We start from the raw sequence: 20,062 nt of genomic DNA on the forward strand, positions 1-20,062 counted from the left end.
CCTGCCACACTGCATAAATTCCTTAGTTAACAGGATCTGCCCATGTGGATTTGATGCCCCTCTTCCATTCCAGCCATGCCTTACCGCCTTCTTTCAGGGGCTCAGGACACAGGAATCCCCTGCTCGAACAGCATCAAGGCAGAGGAGCTTAGACTACTACAGCTAGGACTCTGTGAATGGGAAGAGAAGGGAAGCAGGACAAGTGATAGTTTTCTCTGCAATACTGTGTTCTGGCACTGAACTCCAAGGACTATCTACATTTGATTCCGGCTTTCCTGATCCACATGTAGGTATACTGGTCATGAAAATACATTTTTCAAGATAAGATATTTTATTTAGTATTATGTTAGCTTGACATATACCTTTAAATATGTAAGTATCTGGCACATGGATCCCTACTTCTATTCTTTTTCTGGGCCTAAGTATACATTAGGTATGGGTTTATTAATACTACATTTTTGCTGTCATCTCTTTACAACCTTATCAAACAGAAAGGGGAAAAAAAAAACAATTCAAGAAACTTCCTCAGATTTTTAGTGACCTTAGTGACCTTAACTTGGAAAAGGAATAACTCTTTCAATAATAATTAAATTTATAAGATTTACTTAGCCCGCAGGGGGGATCAGAGTCAATCATATGGTAGACTATGAGTGATTTAACTTTCACATTTCCAGGCCCTTATATTTTAACACAAAAACAAGCCAACAGGTGTATTTTAATACATAATCTATTTCAGAGGCTTTAATGGCACATTCATCTCGTATGTGTGTAAGATGGCATTCACAGAACAGTCAGGGATATCTAGATAGTCACAGGGTTTGAAGAAGTTCTAGATGCAGAAAGTCCATTATAAGAGTAAATTCTAAAATTTGCTTAACATATCTGAGAAGATCATGGTTAAAACAAAACATGATTAAATAACCAGAGTTTCTGGCCTTTTTTATTATGTAACACTACAAGTGCTCCAGTTGAGTACTTTACCACCTACAGCTCATTTTAACAATGACTTTCTAAAAGCCCAACACTAAGATTGTAGAAAATTTGTCACATTGTTTTTAAATAATTTTTTAAATTACAAGATAGTATGTAAGAGTCACTGTGATTATGAAGTAGTCATGTCCAAATTAAAAAGACGCATTAAAGTGAGTAACTGAAGCTTTCTAAAAAAACTTCCTTGATCTTATAATTCTCACAACTATTAATTTCTCCCAAGAAAATTTTATTTAACTTAATAAACTGAAAACTATACACTTCTATTCCCTATTTTGTTTTTTAGATACTGTCCTTTAACTAGCATTATATTTATTCTTCCTGAACTCACTATTCTCCTCGTATCACTAAAGTTCTCAAAAATATGTCTTCAGATTATTGAAAAACTAATGTCATAAAGGTTCCACACTCTTGGGTGAATTATTAAAAATGAAATATAACAGCTGGACAGCCTCCAAGAACAGGTATAGACAAAACATTGGCTCGAAGATTGCAACAGGTCAAATCACTTCACATGCTGTGGCTCTCTTTTGTCATCAGTTCACATGGGTCAAGGACTAACATCATCACTGAACCCATAAGGAATTATAGAAAAGGGAGAAGAGCACTGCAACCCACATAGAGAGGCCAAAATAACAAGATTCCCTTCTTAACCCTTCTATTCTATATTAGCAAAATCCAGTGCAATCAATCAAAGCATGTAGAGCGAGTCTATTATATCAAGTACACAAAGTTGGTGCTACCAAGGACAGAAAAATAACAGACAGGATTCCTGACTCCAAAGACTTTACTTCTAGCTGAGAAACAGCCATAGGCATAAGTAATTATAGTAAAGACAGAATGTGGTCAGTGGGACAACAGAATGACAATATATCAATAGAACACAAAAGGGGGTACTTTCTGACCAGCTATAAGTGAAAACTTTGATATCATTAAACAAGGAAGGACTTGTTGAGTTCCCATTAATGGGAAGTGGACTTCATCCCACTGAAAGGGAAGAATGAGAAGAGGACTTGTTTCCAACAGTGGTGGGCTCAGTTTCTCAAACCAATCTTCCCATTGAAAACAATTAAAAACCCTGGATAAATACATATATTTAAATATATATAATAATATATCTACATATCTGTCTGTCTGTCTGTCTATCTATCTATTTATCTATCTAAACTCTGAAAAGCACTGAAGAGTTAACAAGACAGTAAAGATTTCCAGGCCCAAACTGAAGAGAAAACAGATAATCAAGGTCAAAGGATGGAGGGTGCTTTTGATCCAAGAGTATTTCACCTATTCTGGAAAGTATCCTGGAAGTCAATTTTCATTTTGATAACCCAATTCAGTTTAAGACAGTTATACAACAGGGAGGGACTGACTGGAGGAAAAAGAACAGGTTATTGGGATAGAAAACATGAAAGCTGAAAGTGATCTAACACTTAGCTGTGCAGAGGAGATGCATTCTGTTACATTAGGATGAGGGTCTGAGGATGGTGTGGGCAGATTATGGTTCCCAAACTTACTGGTCCTTATTCTTCCTACAATAGAGCAACCCAGGGAGGTTATTTCTCTTTCACAAACTACAAGCAAAACTTCCTGTGCAACACTGCTCTCTCATTTTTGCAATCTGGTATAGCACAAATTTCCAAATAGCACTAACTTCTCTAACTTAACACTAAAGAAGAGTTTTCATAGGTGTCAAGGTCCAAAGGCAATGTGGAAATGCCATTTAATCAAAATCGCTCTTGAAAATCTTTAAAATTTCCAGAGTATAGTATTTGAATTCTCATGAATAAAACTCCACACAGCAATATATATGTATGTATATATATGCAATATATATATATATATATATATATATATATATATATATATATATAAACGCTTAACACTAATGAACACATGATAAAAAAAACAACTAAAATATACATTGGCTAAATGCTTTAAATTCATTATTGCATTTAATCTTTATGATAAAAGAATAAGAAAATTCTTTACTTTGATTTTTGCAGATAAGGGAATTGAGGCTCAAAGAGGTTAAGTCACTCCTTTTGGATCACACAAATCATAAACGGCACAAGACTCAAAGGCAGGACAAACTGATATGAAGACTCAAAGGCAGGACAAACTATGCTGTACAAAGACTTCCCTGGGAAACCACATTTTAGAATTTATGTAAAAGCATATCTCAATTTATTGTTTCATTTGGGTGCAATTCACAGATACTATGTTTTTTTTTTTTTTTTTACAAATTAAAGGTCTGTGGTGACCCCTCGTTGAACAAGTTTCAACATCATTTTTCTAGCAGCATTTCCTCACGTTGTGTCTCTGTGTCACATTTTGGTAATTCTCTCAACATTTCAAACTTTTCGATTATTATTATATTTGTTATAATGGTCTGCAATCAGTGACCTTTGATACTATTGCTGTAATTGTTTTGGGGCACCATAAACCACATCCATAATAAAGCTGTAGGACAGCTCCACTGACCGGCTGGTCCCCCTATCCCTTCCTCTCTTCTCTATTCCCTGTTGAAAGTGTGCCAATTAATAACCAAATATGGCCTCCAAGTTCAAGTAAAAGGAAGAGTCACATGTTTCTCACTTTAAATCATGACCTGAAAATGATTAAGCTTAGTGAGGAAGGTATGTCAAAATCCAAGACAGGCTAAAAGCTAGGCAAGCCTTTTGTACCAAAGAGCTAAGTTGTGAATGCATGCAAAGGAAAAGTTACTGAAAGAAACTAAAAGCGCTACTCCAGTAAACACCTGAATGATAAGTAAGCAAAACAGTCTTATTGCTGACATGGAGAAAATTTGAGTAGTCCAGATAGAAGATCCAACTAGGCAGGACATTCCCTTAAGCTAAAGCCTAATCCAGACTGAGGTCCTTATTCTCTTTATTTCTGTGAAGGCTGAGAGGTGAGGAAGCTGGGGAAGAAAAGTTTGAAGCTAGCAGAGGCTGGTTCATGAAAGAAACCATCTCCAAAACATAAAAGTGCAAAGAGATGTAACAAGTGCTGATGAAGAAGCCACAACAAGTTACTTAAGCTATCTAGCTCAGATAACTAATGACGGCAGCTACAGATTTTCAATATTGGCAGAAGATGCCGTGGAGGACATTCACGGCTAGAGAGAAGTCAATGCCTGGCTTCAAAATGTCAAAGGACAAGCTGATTCTTTTGTTAGGGGCTAATTCAGCTGCTGACTTTAAGCTGAAGCCAGTGCTCATCTACATTTTGAAGAAGTATGCGAAATCTATTCTGCCTGTGCTCTATAAATGGAACAACAAAGTCTGGGTGACAATATATCTGTTGACAACCTGGTTTACTGAATATTTGAAGAACACTGTTGAGAACTTGTGATCAGAAAACAAGATCCCTTTCAAACTACTACTGCCCACTGACAATTACCTGGTTATCCAAGAGCTCTGGTAGAGATGTACAATAATATTAATGTTGTTTTCATGCCTGCTAACATAACAACCATCCAGCCCATGGATAAAGGAGTAACTTTTGATTTTTAAGTTTTATTATTTAAGAAATACATTTTATAAAGGTGTAACTGCCATAGATAGTGATTCCTCTGGATCTGGGCAAAGTAAACTGAAAACCTTTTGGAAAGGATTCATCATTCTAGATGCCGTTACAAACATCTGTGATTCATGGGGAAAGGTCAAAATACTAACATTAATGGGAGTTTGGAAGAAGTTGATTCCAACCCTCATGGATGACTTTGAGGGGTTCAAGATTTCAGTAGAGGAAGTAACTGCAGATGTGGTAGATATAGCAAAAGAAATTAAATAAAAGGAAAAGAAAGGAATAGCAAAAGAACTAAAATTAGAAGTGGAGCCTGAACGTATGACTGAATTGCTGCAACCTCATAATAAAACAGATGAGTTGCTTTTTATGGATGAGAAAAGAGTGATTTTTTGAGATGGAATCTATTCCTGATGAAGATGTTATGAAGACTGTTTAAATGGCAACAAAGAATTTAGAGTATTATGTAAAGCATTAGCAGGATATCAGAGGACTGATTCCAATTCTGAAAGATATTCTACTGTGTGTAAGATGTTATCAAACAGTATTGTATGCTGCAAAGAATTGCTTGTGAAAGAGTCAACTGATGCAGCAAACTTCACTGTTGTCTTATTTTGAGAAATTGCCACAGTCACCTTAACCTTCAGCAACCATCATCCTCATCAGTGAACAGCCATTAACACTGTGGCAAGATCCTCCACCAGCTGAAGGCTCAGACAATGCTTAGCATTTTTAGCAATAAAGTATTTTTAATTAAGATATATATTTTCTGGACATAATGGTATTACGCACTTAATGGACTATAATACAGTGGAAACATAACTTTTATATGCACTGGGAAACCAAATTCATGTGACTCAATTTATGAAGATATTACCTTTATTGCAGTGGTCTGGAACCAAATCTACACCTCCTAAATATGCCTGTACTGTATACAACATAGCATTTATTTATTTATTTATTTTTGTCTTTTAGGGCCGTACCAGCAGCATATGGAAGTTCCCAGGGTAGGGGCTGAATCAGAGTTATAGCCGTTAGCCTATGCCACAGCCACAGCAATGCTACATCCAAGCTGTGTCTGAGACCTATACCACAGCTCATGGCAACACCGGATCCTTAACCCACTGAGCAAGGCCAGGGATCGAACCTGTGTCCTCATGGATACTAGTCAGAATTTGTTTCCACAGAGCCACGATGGGAACTCCCCAGCACAGCATTTATTACAATAGATACTAGTATTTAAGCATCTGTGTTATCCTCCTAATAATAAACTCTGTTAAAATCACACCATCTAGAATAGTACCTAGAAATATAGTAGATACCAACCCTAATGAGTGCTGAATGAACAGATGAATGAATAACTGAAGACAAACTCAGACTTTCAGTCCTCATAAGTAGACCTGAATTTATGCATTTAACTAATTTGTAAAGTATTATTTTCAAACAAAATATTTCTAATTACCTTCAGGGATTATAAGATTTGTATTCTGTATTTCAAAATATTTTGAGACAGCCAAAAGGTAATGGCTAGTTTAGCTGCTTCACACACACACACAAAAACCATGTTTTCCAGGTTATCTTATCCCACTCACTGCACCAAGGATAATGCTCAATTTACAATCAATATTTCAAAAAGCTTAACAAAGGAGTTTTACATTTCATTTCTGAGTTTAAGAATCTATTTGATCTTTAGTAGAGAACATGGGAACAACAGTATTAATTTTATTTGTGACACAGAAAATAATTCAAACATATATATACGTAATATAAGTTATTACAATTTTAAAGAATAAATGAATTAGAAAATAAAGGGAAAATTAGTCAAAACACAAATAAGCTTAAGCAAAAGGGGATTAATGAGCTGAAATATATGATTACTTGGAGGTAAATTTTAAAGGTGTTTCATATCTCACTTGGCATAGTCTTATGAATACCTGCATAATGATCATTACTACTTTCAAATAATATAAAACTCACGCAACTTGCTTATACCTTTAATGTGCTAACTAGATTTCTTAGAAAACATTTTTGTGGAGAGCAAATTATGTAACATGCTATGATAAAGTTTATACTTCAGAAGTAGGTAAAGAGATAAATTCATCCCTCTTTAAAAATCATCACTAACCAGGAGTTACCTGGTGGTTCAGTGGGGTTAGGATCCAGTGTTGCTACTGGTGTGGTATGATTCGATCCCTGGCCTGGGAACTTCCACATGTTGTGGGTATGGTCAAAAACAAATTAAATACATAAATGAATAAATATCATAACTAACCAATTTGGTTCATTAAAGATCAAACAAAACATAAAGAAATTTTTAGAGCTTAAAACAATGACTAAAAAAAAAAAAAAAAATCTGACAGTGAAAGCAGACCCACAGTTGCCAAGGGAAGGAGTATGAAGGAACTTCCTGGGATGTTGAAAATGCTCTGTACTTGATATGGTGGTGGTATATACAGGTATATTAAATTAAAATTCACTGAAATGTACTAAAATAGGTGCATTTTATTGTATATACAGTATATTTCAATAAAGCTAATTCTTTTTTAAATGCCTGAAAGAAGTAGATCCTAAGAACAATAAGATTCTAGCCATTTTATACAGATAAAAGAAAAAGGGGAACAATAATCCTAGTGAACTTCAACACTTTCAAGTGTAATATTCATTCTTTGGGAGTCTCTAAACAAAATGTCTTTCTGTTTGGTTTTCTGTACTTTCGCATAACTACCAATAATGTAACCAAATCATCGGATATTTTCATAGAGTTCCCACTGTGGCGCAATGGGCTAAGGATCCAACGCAGCAGCCTGAGTGGATATGAGGGAACAGGTTTGATCCCTAGCCTGGAGCATGAGTTAAAGGATCCAGCGTTGCCTCAGGTGCAGTAGAGGTCGCACCTGCTGCTCGGATTCAATCCCTGGCCCAGGAACTTGCGTATGCCGCAATTGCAGCCATACCAAAAAAAAAAAAAAATTCACTTCAATTTAAATTTCTTTTAAATTTTTGAAATTATTTTACACAAGTTTTGAAAATGATTTTTGGTTTATAACTTTTCTCATATTACTGATTTTGAGTATTAAGTATCTTGTTTTACCTTTCTGTGCTCAATATTTTCATTTTCCCAATCTAAGTTCTAACATTCTATAATTCTTTCAGTGAGTCTCTGAAATTCTGTGATTCTTTTAAACCAGACTATGAAACAAATAAACTAATGTCCTAACTACTCATTCATAGATTTCCTATTAGCTAGACAAGCTGAACATAATTAGAAAGTTATTTTAAGATATCTTCCTTTCACTTTATGCAAAAGCAAACTGTGAAGTTCACCCAGATTAAACTTTAAAAGGACTGTGAGTGACAAACTTTTAGGCAAGCCTGTAGGGAATATTTTTATCTTAAACATACAGCAAACTATAGACAAATTACCATGGCATTCTCAACTATTTGTTGTCTAGAGCGCATATGTTGAGTAAATAAAACAATACGGAATCACCAAAACAAAGTCACTTCCAATACGGTAAACTAGGGACAAATTTCTGATGTGGGGAATCAACTAGATGACAACTAAAGATGTAATAAAAGGAAAAAATAGAAGAAACATGTATTAAAAGCTATCTTAGAAAGTAACACAGTGTAAACTCATTTTTACAGATGAAACTCAGGCTCATGGAGTTTGTGACTTAAGACATATCTTAGTTGGCCTGGCACAATTATAGTGGAAATGGGGAGGGTTAAGGAATATGAACTTTTTTTCCCCCTTCCAGCTTAGTGAGACATATTTGTCATAGAACATAAGTCTAAGGTGTACAACATGATGACGTGATATACATATATATTGTGAAATGATTACTACAATAAGGTTAACACATCTGTCACCTCACATAGTTACCCTTTTATGTGTGGTAAGAATCTTTAGGATCTACTCTCTCAGTAACTTTCAAGTAAACAGTACAGAATTAGCTATAGTCACCACACTGTACATTCCCAGAACTTATTCATCTTATAACTAGAAGTGTGTACCCTTTAACACTCTTCACCCATTTTGCCTACCACCCATCCCTGGCAACCATCAAGCTTACTCTGTTTCTGACAGTGAGTTTGGGGATTTGTTTTGTTTTGTTTTGTTTTTTAGATTCCATAATAAGCTTCTTAAGGAACTTACTTTTACATTCATCACTTGGGGAAAGCATATGTCATTTATTAATGATAAGGCATGGCAAGAACGCAGGTTTCCAAAAGGCCACACTCCCATCTTTTACACCTTTCCCCAAATTTCTGGTGTAATATTCATTCATCTTTACTACTACTACTGATAAATTGGGTCAAGTTATGTATTTTCTTAAACAGGGTAGCTAATTAACCCAATTGTTCTCAATTTTTAAAACATTCAGCTAAGACCCTTAATCGAACCATATTCCAAAGGCTGCAGGTGGTTATATCCGACTTGTCCTGTAAGAAAGACTACTAATTCTCTTCAATTTTAGTTGCAATTCTGGGCTGCTTAGCATTCAACCCTTAGCCTAGGGTTGTCAATGTTTTTAGCTGCTACTTCCAGTGGACTTTGTTTCAGTCAACAGCCTTCTTAGCCCCCCCAACAATATTTGCAACTGTTGGCCACAGCATCTCTTTTCCTTGACTTTAGTAATATCCCATTCTCCTGGTTAGACGCCTATTATCTCTGGCCACTCCTCTTCACTTTCATAGTGAAGAGCCATTCCCCAAGGTTCTGTCCTAGAAAGCCGTAACACAATACATCTCCAGCCCCCAAGATCACAGGGTTATCTCATGGAAGCAATGCTCAATGCATGGTTCTTAACCCCGACTTCTCTTGAATATAGATATCTGCACTCCCACTTGCCAACTGGAAATCTTCACATGGCTTTTCCACAGACATATCCCATTCCACTTGCTCTTTAATGAACCAACCATCTTTCCCCAGAAAACTTCCTCCTTCTCCATTCTTTCTCTTAGTTAAGAACATTACCTACTTCCTGTGTCTGAAGCTCAAAAATCGCAATTTGATTTTCAACTTCCTACTTCCCGACATATTCAATCTATCCCTGAATAATCTATGTCCATATTCCCTTTCATCTCCCTCTTCTTTTTTACGCTCAATACTAAGGCAATAGTTCAAGTCCTCATTATCTCATGATGTAATTGTTACAAAGGTAATATTCTCTCTGCCTCAAGTTTTTCCCCACTCTAACAAATTGTATTTACAGTTACTAGCACTACCTGCTAGGATATAGGTCTAATCTTGCTCAAAAATATCCTTAGAACCTGAAGAATAAAATTCAAACTCTAAAGCCTATCTTCAACAAATTTGACTTACAATCAACATTCCTGGCCTCATCTTCCATTCATAGCTCTTACAAATCCTCTCACTTGCCACCAATGCACCCTAAATGCCAGTATACTAGTTCTCAACAATTTCTTGAGCATTCTTTGCCCCTGACTCTATCTACTAAATCAAAAACTTCTAAAGCGAAGTCATGCTTCAGAGCACATGCTTGCTTAGAAACAAATGCATTAATTCTCATACTTACTCAACTTGCAAGAGTCATGATAAAAGAAGTTGCAAAAAAAAGTCTCCAGGAACATCAACAAAACCCAGAAGAATCAAAAGTTGAAGGAAATAGCAGCCCTCAAAATTTGTCAATGCATATCCAGTGGTAGTTTTGGCAAACAAACTTTATATTACCTCATTATATTAATCCGCCTCATTCTAAAACCAAGTATCTGCTGTGACATATACGTAAAACTAAAAGATTTCATAGTAAAAAGTTAACTACTCGCATAAAAATTGTTCACCTGCACACCATTTATTTTTGCATATCATCAATAATGTGTACCGCACGTTAAGAAACAGCACTGAAAGAGACCATACTTTAAGTATTTATGATTCACATAAGAAGAGATCTCATTGAAAAGATTAAAGTCCATATCTGCATCTCTATTCTAACTAAAAAGGATTTTTTGAGTCAATATGGTTAAATGATTGCTGTACATTTTCAGGGGTAGTTTTGGCATTTCAAATTAAGCCATGTTATTAGAAAGAAGAATGTACTGGTAACATTACTAAACAACAAAGAAAATGCTTTAGAGAATATATCTGCTAACACAGCACTCAAAGGTTTCATGTTACTTTAATTTAGCAACTTTACCAAATTGACCTGAGCAGTAAGTTATAGGTTGTTGGATTTAAGATGGAGGATAGGTTAGCAGTTCTTGAATTTATTCACATGGCAAGACCCCATATTTTATGAGTGCCTGGCATTCTGTCCTCTCAATTTCCTCATATACTATCAAGGAATTATCTCTCTCAAACTGTTTGTGGTCTTTTACAATTAAAGTCTCTGTCAAAGCAGTGAGGAGTTCTTCATTAAAACAATGGCGACCATAGAGGTAAGAGCAACAGTGCCCAGACCAGACTGCCCCAGCTGTAAAACAGCTGCTATGTATCCTGATTCCTTTTTTTTTTTTTTTTTTTTTAGCCCTTTGCAGCCCTTTAGCTCCTATTTTTCTTACACAGGCTCCCTTAGCCTCCTTTCGGTTCTGTGAACCCAACAAAAACTCTTCTAATGGCCATCTTTGCACTTGTCAAGAATTGGTTTTTACTGCTTGCCCCAAAAAACATGTGGAGGTAGGTTCCCTCTATATTGCCCATTTTCTAGAGGGTTTTTATCAGAAACGGTGTTGGATTTTGTCAAAGGCTTTTTCTGCATCTATTGAGAGGATCATATGGTTTTTATTCTTCAGTTTGTTAATGTGGTGTGTCACATTGATTGATTTGCAGATATTGACGAATCCTTGTGTCCCTGAGATAATCCCACTTGATCATGATGTACAATCCTCTTAATGTATTGCTGGATTCGGTTTGCTAGTATTTCGTTGAGGATTTCTGCATGTATGTTCATCAGTGATATTGGCCTGTAATTTTCTTTCTTTCTTTTTTTTTTTTTTTTTGTAGTATCTTTGTTTGGTTTTGGTATCAGGGTAATGGAGACCTCAAAGAATGAATTTGGGAGTGTTCCTTCCTCTAAAATTTTTTGAAATAGTTTCAGAAGGATAGGTATTAACTCTTCTCTAAATTTTTGATAGAATTTGACTATGAAGCTGGTCCTGGACTTTTGTTTGTTGGAAGTTTTTTAATCAATTTCAATCTCAATACCTGGGACTGGTCCATTCAACTTCTCTATTTCTTCTTGGTTCAGTCTTGGAACACTGTATTTTTCTAACAATTTGTCCATTTCTTCTAGGTTGTCCACTTTATTGGCATATAGTTGCTTGTAGTAGTCTCTCATGATCCTCTGTATTTCTGTGATGTCCTTTGTAACTTCTCTTCTTTCATTTCTAATTTAATTGAGTCCTCTCTTTTTTTCTTGATGAGTCTGGCTAAGGGTTCATCCATTTTGTTGATCTTTTCAAAGAACCAGCTTTTTGTTTAATTGATCTTTTCTATGGTTTTCTTCATTTCTATTTCATTGATTTCTGCTCTGATCTTTATGATTTCTTTCCTTTTGCTAACTTTGGGTTTCGTCTAGTCTTCTTTCTCTAGTTGCTTTCAGTATAAAGTTAGGTTGTTTATTTGAGATTTTTCTTGTTTCCTGAGTTAGGCTTATATTGCTACAAACTTCCCTCTTAGAACTGCTTTTGCTGTATCCCACAGGTTTTGGCTTTCTGTATCTTTGTCATCTGACAAAACTTTATATTGACAATGATGATCTGTTAAGTCACTAAAAAAGATTAAAATATTTGCACTGTACTAGAAAAAACCTAGAAAAGTGTCAACCTCCTGATGCTGAATTATTATAAGCAACTATAAAATAACAGCATTTTCATGTGCCAAGCACTGTTTTATAGTTACTAGATAGCTATTAGATGCCTAGAATAGGGCTGGCACATAGTAGGTACCCAATATTCATGATATATAAATAATGATTCTCATCTATTTTGCCGATAAAGAAAGAGGCCCCTAAATTATGGCGCTGGCTCGGAGTCACTAATATGTGGCAGAGTCAGAATTCAAACCCAGGAAGTTTCCTTCAGAACGCACATTTTAAACCCTTCATTATTCTACACCTTTAACATAAATGATACCTCTTCTTTGAAGACACAATCTATTACTGCTGCATATATATAGTAGAAAGATTAAGAAAAAGCTAAAAAGGTAACTTTTACCATTTTCATTTACCCAGTTTTCAAAGTATATATAGAGTATGTCATAATTTCTTACCACTAACCAGTGTTACTTAATTTCTGAGCCTCAGTTACCAGAGATGATGATACTTGCTTCACAGGATTAAGTGTCACATAAAGGAATTAGAAAGAGTATCTGATACATAGTGTTATGGACTAGATAAAATTATTACCTAATGTTCACTTAAAATGTCATCCCTACCACTCTTATGGAAGAGAATAGCTTACACCAAAGTAATTTATTGTTAAATACCTTGCATCATGTATGACACTCAGATGAGAGCTAAATAGTTAACCACATTAACAAAAAATTACAATGTTGATTACAAGTTATACTCTTCTGTTTTTATGTATAACACTCCCAGATTTTTTTCAGAAAATTTCTCTTAATGCCTAAGTATTTTTCCTATAATCAAGATCACATTACTTTGCAGTGTAGTCAAAAGACCTGTTTAAAGAATTGTTCTTAGCTCCCTTCTTTTTTGACGTGGTAATTTTCCTCCTGATAGCAGTTACCCTATGTTCTTTTTCAAGATGCTAAAGTGTATTACATAAAAGCTTAATGTTAATCTATATATATAACCACTTGTAATCAAAAGAGAACTTCTGAATGCCCACATAAGCGTTAAATGGCATTTTTATACCCTTCCAACATTAAGAATAAGAGCATCTTGCACGCTTCCACCTCAAATTACATGGATTTACTTTAAGATTATGGAATGTATTGTAACAGCAGTATATAATTTTCCAACACAATAATTCTTTTGCAGTTGAAAGGTATCCTGTAATATTATCAGCATCAATGGGAAAAGACCCCCAATTTTCAATATGACAAAGCTTTTAGGGGAGAAGCTTCATTCTCAGTAAATAGCAATTTTCACATGCATAACTGAAAAAAATATTGGAATAATATAACTAATCATTCTTGACCCTAGATTATTTCAAAGCAATGAATTATCATTAAATTTGTTAGTAGAAAACTGAAAAAAAATTTAAAAATTGATTCATAAGGAGAAAAGAAGAGGAATGCACTTTTATTAATAAGTCAAGTCCTTATTAATAAAACACTGCTGGCAATTGCAGATTTAATTTCTTTTATTTTTACAGAGTAATTTATTAAGCGAAAGGCTTAACCGTATGTGAAATAAATGTCTTTCAAACTAGTTCTGTGCTTTACCTTTGTATGTATCTTTAAAGCATTCTAAAATATCTCAATTAGTTAAGAATTTTTCAGAATCAGGACCTCGAGTAAGTACTACATTTACAAAAACTGAAATAAGGAAACAGTATTTACTAAATCAACATGTATTGTAAACTTAGCAGCCTACGATTTAGCAATATTTTATTCCAACAACTAATTACGTAGGAGGTGTTAAATTCAAAGTCTTCTGAACTTGGAAAAGTACATGTAATAAATGTGCTTTTTTACTGAATTAGATACAGAATAGTATTTGTCAAATGCAATTTTATTCTTCAACTGTTCTGTGACATTGTTGAGAAACAGGCTAAGAAAATATATAGTTATTCAAATTGTAAAGCAAGATTATGAACTTTAAAAGTCTATTTCTGAAAAAAAATTTGATAAATGTGGTAAGTAGTATGATTTTCCCTTATAATTTTCTCCTTCTCAACTCTATTAGAAATTCTAAACTTATACAAAACCAATAAAGAAAATAAGCTTTATTCCATAAGTCATATATACCTTAGACCTTTTCAAAATTAAAACAGAGAATAGTAATTATGTCTGACCTTCTGTATTATTCATTAACTGTATGTGAATTGAGTGTTCCACTGAAATCCAGAAAACTGAAAATTGTGCCTTTAAACAATGGTAAACCCTTCTGGATGGCAATAATGAGAGGTACGATATAACGGAAGAGAGTCTGGGGCACAGGATATGTGATCAAGCTTGGATTTTTATATCTTACTAATCGTGTGTTTCAGAGAAACCACTTAACTATAACTAAGCCTTGGTTTTCTCAACTACAAATTTGGGGATAATATTATCTACCTTATAAGACTGCTGAGAGGATAAAACCAGGTAAGATGTGAAAGCATCTATAAAGTATAAACTAATATTAAGTACAATATACATTTATACTAATTACATACTTTACTACGACATACTTGTCTTCTTAAACAGAATACACTGAACATAATTTAACCATGGCTATTAACTCTAGAATTAATTCTATTAATTCTAGCTTAGCATATAAATTATTATGCTAAGCTGTAAAAAGGGACCAAAGACACCATGACCCAAACTAGAGGAGGTCAAGATATGGGCTGATTGTTTTGGTGCCTCTTTATAGGTCTAGTTGCCTTCTGCACAGCTAGCTGTTGGCTGAGACTTCCTGCTACTAGTACACTGGGTTGTGTATATGGGGGTTCCCCAGAATAATGCTAGTTGGAATAATATTTCCTATAATTTGCTGTGCCACATTCTCTCTCAACATATAACTTTGTCTTCTTCACAGAGAAAAAAAAGAAACCACCAAATGACAGCTCATCATCTTCCTGCCACCAAACTGACAAATGAACTGGCTTTTGGATCCAAACTTCTCTTCTGTAACAATAGACAGGTTTCACCCTTTTCAAAGCGAAACCCTCCACCTGTGCTTCAAATCCTATCCCCTTCTGCCATCTGTCAGTTATTCTCTCTCTCTCTTATATATATAACTTCAATGCAAGCTTTCTCTTAGCTACTTCTTATAAAATTTAAACATGCTCAAGTCTCTTCTATCTTCTAAATGGAAAAGCAGGAAAAAAACTTTAATCACACTCCAGCTACCCTCATTCTCCTTACCTTCCAGTTAAACCTCTCCTGTCCTAGGGGTTACAACTAATATAATTTTGAGAGGTTCCCTTCATGGCTCAGTGGTCAACGAACCCAACTAGGATCCATGAGGATGTGGGTTCAATCCTGGCCTCGCTCAGTGGGTTGCCGTGAGCTGTGGTGTAGGTCGCAGACCTGGCTCAGATCCTGCATTGCCCTGGCTGTGCTGTAGGCCGTCAGCTGTAGCTCTGATTCAACCCCTACCCTGGGAACCTCCATATGCCATGGGTATGGCCCTAAAAAGCAATAATAATAATAATAGTAACTTTGAAGCAATCAGTGAGGTAGGGGAAGGGGCACAATGGACCAGGGAGAGAGAGAGCCATAAGCATATGGCCAAGAAAGGGTAACTGGCCTCTAAAGGCAAATTTGAATAGTTCAGAGCTTCTACTAAACAGCAAATTCATATACACGTTTATCCCTGTTCCCTCCCAAAATAATAGCAAAGGAATAATAATAATTGTTTAATGGCAAAGGCATAAACACATTAAGTACAAATACAACATGAGAGATAACAAAAAAGGTAAGACATCAAAATTTGAGAAGGCAAAATTGATCAATAAATGGTAACTAATTCAGCCTACCTGGGAAAACTGAAACCTAAGCCTGAAGCAAGAGACAACAAGAGACAGTGAGCTCATGCAGAGGCCACAAAAACTGGGGAGCCGAAGGGTTGAGGGGCAAGTCTAAACAACAGGTAGACTGCTTGAGACTTTGGAAGAGATAGAGTTTCAGCTCCCCCCACTGCAAAGCCAGGCCATCTCCTCTCTCCTGCCACAGCAGAAAACCAGGCTTACTGTGGAGAGAAGACCAGAGGAGGATCTGGATTTGAGGACATCAGGTTGAGGGGCAGGATGCAATGGTGCAGTGAAAACCAAAGGAGTAAGGAAAGCTGACATGGGAAGCAGCATGAGCCCAAGTACACATCTCTCTAGGCAAGAGATCAGAGAACTCCCCTCTTGGTAACAGATTCAGATGCTGCTCCAACAAAATGATTGACCCTACCTGATGAAAGCTCCCAGTCATGCAGAGAAGCCTTCAAATAAGCTTGGAACATTTCATTCTTAAATATGAACAGAATCATCAAATGTGAGAAAGACTTCTCAGTAGAGTTGAGGCCCTTATCACATTTCCTTTCCTACTGTCCTGAATTTGATATCCATTCTGCCCAAGCATTTGAATACATATAGGCCCCTACATAATACATAATACTGGTAAACAGTATCTTAATCTTTAAATAAAAGATAAGACAGGAATTGTCCTACAGCACTGGGGTTTTTTTCTCTACTCAATAGTATACCTATTATAGTCACTCATGTTGATACAGCTGTAGTTTATTATTATACATTACAAACAACCAATAAAAAAAAGAAAAAGGCTTCTATAATAAAGAAAAAAAAGTCAAAACTGTAGTTTCCAATGTGGCTCAACAGGTTAAGAATCTGACTAGTGTCCATGAGGATGCGGGTTTGATCCCTGGCTTCACTCAGTGGGTTAAGGATGCAGCATTACCATGGATCTGCGGCAAAAGTCGTAGATAACAGCTTGGATCCCACGTTGCTGGCAGCTACAGCTCTGATTCTACCCCTAGCCTGGGAACTTCCATATGCAACAGGTGTGGTCATAAAAAGGGAAAAACAAAACAAAACAAAACAAAAAAGTAAAAAAAACTGAAAGGGAGAAGAAGAAAACTTAAAAAAAATTAATAGCTTTAGAAAGATAAGATCTTCTATCCCTAAAACAACAGCAGGAGGCTACTAAAAACAAAACAAAACAAACAAAACAGAAAGAGAGAAATTTAGTAAATCAGGCAGAATTCTTAGAAATTAAAAATACAAAAATAAAACTGTCAACATAAGAATTAAAATATAGGAATTCCTGTCTTAGCACAGCGGAAATTAATCCAACTAGGAACCATGAGGTTGCACGTTCGATCCCTGGCCTCGCTCAGTGGGTTAAGGATCCGGCATTGCCATGAGCTGTGGTGTAGGTCACAGACCATGACTCAAAAAGATATAAGTATGCCAATGTTCACTGCAGCACTATATACAATAGCCAAGACATGGAAACAACCTAAATGTCCACTGACAGAGGAGTGGATAAAGAAGTGGTATATACACAATGGAATATTACTCAGCCATTAAAAGGAAAGAAGTAACAGCATTTTTAGCAACATGGATGGACTTAGAAATTATCATGCTAAGTGAAGTCAGTCAGACAATGAGACACCAACATCAAATGCTTTCACTGACATGTGGAATCTGAAAAAAGGACAGACTGAACTTCTTTGCAGAACAGATTCTGACTCACAGACTTTGAAAAACTTATGGTTTCCAAATGAGAGAGGGTGGGGGGTGGGGGGATGCACTGAGGGTTTGGGAAGGAAATGCTATAAAATTTAGTTGTAATGATCATTGTACAACTATAAATGTAATAAAATTCGAGTAATTAAAAAAATGGAAAAAAAAAAGAAGTGTGACAAACTGTGTCAAATGCTGTTATTACAATTAGGGTGGACCATTTAAAGTTATTATTTACCAAAGTGGTGTCTGCCTGGAGGAAGAGGTCCCATTCTTGGAATGCACAGTAGTAGTATCTTACCCTCATCCCCTCTTCCTTCCCATACTCAAGGCTTCTTCCGCAACTTACCAATAGTACCCAGTGGCCCAATATCTCCATCAAAAAGTAATTTAACAAGCCATCTACACCAGCTTTGTATCCATTAGCTCTATGTGGCTAAAGAAGAAACCAACTTAGGAAAAGAAACCATTGTGTTTTTGCTTTTAATTGGGTTTGGTCTAGAAAGTTTTCTCCTCCACACTCCCATCTCTCCACAAGGAGCCAGTACAGCATAGCTTATTTGGAGCAAGGCCTATTACTGTTCCTTTTAAGTAACTTTTTTTCTTCTTTTCTCACTTTTATCCTCCTTCTCCAAGATTTCAGTTCCTCATATTTGCAGACACTGTAAACAATACAAAGTGATCGTATGCTTAGCTACGCATCATAGCATTATAACCATCTGCCCAACTGGTTAAAATTGCAAGCATCTGAGAAACTTTTTTTTTTTTTTTTTATTTTTTTACTTTTTGTCTTTTTAGGGCCACACTCGTGGCATCTGGAAGTTCCTGGGCTGGGGAGTGGCTACAGAACTGGCACTGTAGCCACCAGCCTATGCCACAGCCACAGCAACGCCAGATCAAAGCTGCATCTGTGACCTACACCACAGCTTATGGCAATATCAGGTCTTTAACCCACTGAGCGAGGCCAGGGATCGAACCTGTGTCCTCATGGTTACTAGTTAGATTTGTTTCCACTGAGCCATGAGGGGAACTCCCAGGGACACTTTTTAAGGTTATGGAAATGTCACTATCTTGACTGTGGTGATACTTAATATGATTGTATACATCTACAAAAAATTAAAACTGTATCACTGAAGGAGACTACTAAGTAAAAAGGGAGTTATTATCTATCCATGCCAGGATAAAAGGCATAAACCAGACTTGTTCTGGGAAAAACTGAGATAAATGGTCACCTGAGTAATAAATCAAAATGAAGACTAAACACTGACCATTGATTTTAGCAATGTGCATATGGTGAAATAACAGAAAATGCACATTGGTTTCTGCCCCTGGTTCCAGGCACAACGGTCCTAAATCCCTTGGATTTCCTGATTTATAGGAACATCTTTTGTTCTAACGAGGTGACTCCTGATGGAATCCTAGATGGGGGATGATAACCAGAAAGACTACGCTATGACTGGAAGCTTGGAACTTTCAGGCCATGCCCTATTCTCCTGAGAAGGGATAAGGGCTGGAAATGGAATTTTTTTTTTTAATTTTATTATATATATATTTTTTTGTCTTTTTTTTTAGTTATTTCTTGGACCGCTCCCGCGGCATATGGAGGTTCCCAGGCTAGGGGTCGAATCGGAGCTGTAGCCACCGGCCTACGCCAGAGCCACAGCAATGCAGGATCCGAGCCGCGTCTGCAACCTACACCACAGCTCACGGCAACGCCGGATCATTAACCCGCTGAGCAAGGGCAGGGACTGAACCCGCAACCTCATGGTTCCTAGTCGGATTCGTTAACCACTGCGCCACGACGGGAACTCCTGGAAATGGAATTAATAATCAATCATGCCTATATGATGAAGCCTCCATAGAGGTCCCAATATTAGGGGGTTCAGAGACTGTATGGGTTGGTGAACACATACATCTATGTGCCAGGAGCATAGAGCAACTCAATTCTATAAGGACAGAAGTACCCGCACCTGGGACCCTCCCAGACTTCACCTTACATGTCTTCATCTGTATCTTCTATCATATCCTTTTTATAGAGTAAACCAGTAAACAATTACTTCTCTAGGTTCTGTGAGCCATTTTTGCAAATGACTGAACCCAAGAAGAGGGTCTGGGAACCCCAGTTTAGAGCCAGGCAGTCAGAAGTACAGATGACAACCTGCAACTTGTGATGGGTGTCTGGAATGGGTACAGCCTTGTGGGACTGAGCCCT

At 36.4% G+C, this 20,062-nt stretch overlaps 1 protein-coding gene and 1 long non-coding RNA gene across 6 annotated transcripts in view; both read right to left on the minus strand.

Moving 5' to 3' along the window:
• The window catches only part of DNAJC24 (DnaJ heat shock protein family (Hsp40) member C24), a 61,662-nt gene that overhangs the window by 31,658 nt on the left and 9,942 nt on the right, over window positions 1–20,062 (minus strand). The window lies entirely within an intron of this gene.
• LOC146405317 (uncharacterized) lies at window positions 3,174–9,611 on the minus strand. The gene is made up of 2 exons (XR_014837118.1): window positions 8,553–9,611; window positions 3,174–8,153 (listed from the first exon to the last, which is right to left on the minus strand). It is a non-coding gene; the product is annotated as an uncharacterized LOC146405317 (long non-coding RNA).

Source organism: Sus scrofa, chromosome 2 (genome assembly GCF_054392235.1).
Source record: "Sus scrofa isolate SSC_HxYL_T2T_F1_AM1 chromosome 2, Sscrofa_HxYL_maternal_Yorkshire_Landrace_v2.0, whole genome shotgun sequence".
NCBI lineage: Eukaryota > Metazoa > Chordata > Mammalia > Artiodactyla > Suidae > Sus > Sus scrofa.